The sequence below is a fragment of the Arachis duranensis genome, chromosome 9 (genome assembly GCF_000817695.3).
Source record: "Arachis duranensis cultivar V14167 chromosome 9, aradu.V14167.gnm2.J7QH, whole genome shotgun sequence".
In the NCBI taxonomy this organism is placed as follows: Eukaryota; Viridiplantae; Streptophyta; class Magnoliopsida; order Fabales; family Fabaceae; genus Arachis; species Arachis duranensis.
In genome coordinates, this window is record NC_029780.3 from 66151458 (window position 1) to 66153878 (window position 2421).

A 2421-nucleotide genomic window follows, 5' to 3' on the forward strand; every position below is an offset into this window, starting at 1 on the left:
AAAATTACATGCATTATGTTCTTCATTGATCTTCAAGTTGTTCTTGATGATTTCCTTGCTCTGATCTTTAAATTCTCTTGTCTTGAGTGTTTTGTTGTTTCTCATATGTATTCTCAATTTGTAAGTGTCAATAGTATACAAATTTCTAAGTTTGGTGTCTTGCATGCATTGTTTATTTGATCTTAGTTTCATTTTGATTATTCCTCATCATTAAAAATTCAAAAATATTTTTAATTTGTGTCTTTTCAAGTTAATAATACAGAGAATTGAAGATTCAGAACATGCAGCAGAGGAATTACACAGAAAAAGCTGGGCGTTCAAAACGCCCAGTGAAGAAGGAAAACTGGCGTTTAAACGCCAGCCAGGGTACCTGGCTGGGCGTTTAACGCCCAAAAGGGTAGCATTTTGGGCGTTAAACGCCCAGAATGGTATCCATTTTGGGCGTTTAACACCAGGATGATACAAGAGGGAAGATTTTGTTTTTAATTCAAATTTTTTTCAAGTTTTCATAATTTTTCAAAATCAAATCTTTTTAAATTGTTTCTCAATCATATTGATGACAAGTCATCATATACCCATTTTTCAAGCTAATTTCACTAGTTTTATTAGTCTTTATGCACTTTCTTGCATCCTAAGTAAGTGATTTGGAATGAAAATGCATAACTTCTTTAAATGTGTTGTCTTTTCTGTTAAGAAAGGTTTAACGTTTGAATCATATCCTTTAAATTTCTTGTTAGCCAAGTCATTAATTTTAAAAATCAAATCTTTTTAAATTGTTTCTCAATCATATCTTTTCAATCATATATTTTTAAAACAATAACTCTTCAATCATATCTTCTTAATCACATCTTTTTCCAAATAATTTTCAATCTTTTTGATTTCTAATTTCAAAATCTTCTTCAAAAATCACTTTACTTCTTTCTCAATCATGGTTTTCGAAAATCAATTAAAGTTTTTCAAAATGTTTTCAAAATCTTTTACTTAATTTTCGAAAATTTCTTCCCCTCTTCTCACATCCTTCTGTTTAAGGACTAACACTCCTCCACTATCAACAATTCAAACTCTATCTCTCTTGATAAGTTCGAATTCTTCTTCTTCTACCTCCTCCTTCTATTCTTCTTTTCCTCTAACATCTCAAGGAATCTCTATACTGTGACATAGAGGATTCCATATTTTCTTGTTCTCTTCTCTTTCATATGAGTAGGAGCAAAGACAAAAGCATTCTTGTTAAGGCTGACCCTGAACCTGAAAGGACCTTGAAGCGAAAGCTAAGAGAAGCTAGAGCATTACTCTCTGTAGAGGACCTAACAGAAATCTTCAAACAAAAAGAAGACATGGCAGCCAAAAACAACAACAATGCCAACAATGCAAGGAAGGTGCTGGGTGACTTTACTGCACCTACTCCCGACTTCTATGGGAGAAGCATCTCTATCCCTGCCATTGGATCAAATAACTTTGAGATTAAGCCTCAATTAGTTTCTCTAATGCAACAGAATTGCAAGTTCCATAGACTTCCATTGGAAGATCCTCATCAGTTTTTAGTTGAATTCTTGCAAATCTGTGACACTGTCAAGACCAATGGGGTTGACCCTGAGGACTACAGACTTATGCTATTCCCTTTTGCTGTAAGAGACAGAGCTAGGATATAGTTGGACTCACAACCTAAAGAAAGCCTGAACTCTTGGGAAAAGCTAGTCAATGCCTTCTTGGCAAAGTTCTTTCCACCTCAAAAATTGAGTATGCTTAGAGTGGAAGTCCAAACCTTTAGACAGAAGGAAGGTGAATCCCTCTATGAAGCTTGGGAAAGATACAAACAATTGATCAGAAAGTGTCCTTCTGATATGCTTTCTGAATGGAGCATCATAGGTATGTGTCCTTCTGACATGATTTCTGAATGGAGCATCATATGTATCTTCTATAATGGTCTGTCTGAACTGTCCAAGATGTCATTGGACAGCTCTGCTGGAGGATCTCTTCATCTGAAGAAGACGCCTGCAGAAGCTCAAGAACTCATTGAAATGGTTGCAAATAACCAATTTATGTATACTTCTGAAAGGAATCTTGTGAACAATGGGACGAATCAGAAGAAAGGAGTTCTTGAGATTGATACTCTGAATGCCATATTGGCTCAAAACAAAATATTAACTCATCAAGTCAATATGATTTCTCAAAGTCTGTCTGGAATGCAAGCTGCACCAGGCAGTACTAAGGACGCTTTATCTGAAGAAGAAGCTTATGATCCTGAGAACCCATCAATGGAAGAGGTGAATTACATGGGAGAACCCTATGGAAACACCTATAATCTCTCATGGAAGGATCAACAGAGAGCTCAACAAGGTTTTGGTGCACGAAATTGTGATATCAATGGCGCCATCAACATGGTACGCTCAATTGCAATCTCAACTCTTTATCACAACTTCG

General features: G+C 35.7%; 1 non-coding gene across 1 annotated transcript; it reads right to left on the minus strand.

Annotated features, from left to right (window-relative positions):
- Positions 1-1739: 1739 nt before the first annotated feature.
- Positions 1740-1847, minus strand: LOC127741919 (small nucleolar RNA R71). Its single transcript, XR_008003107.1, has one exon. It is a non-coding gene; the product is annotated as a small nucleolar RNA R71 (small nucleolar RNA).
- Between the last annotated feature and the right edge of the window lie 574 nt (positions 1848-2421).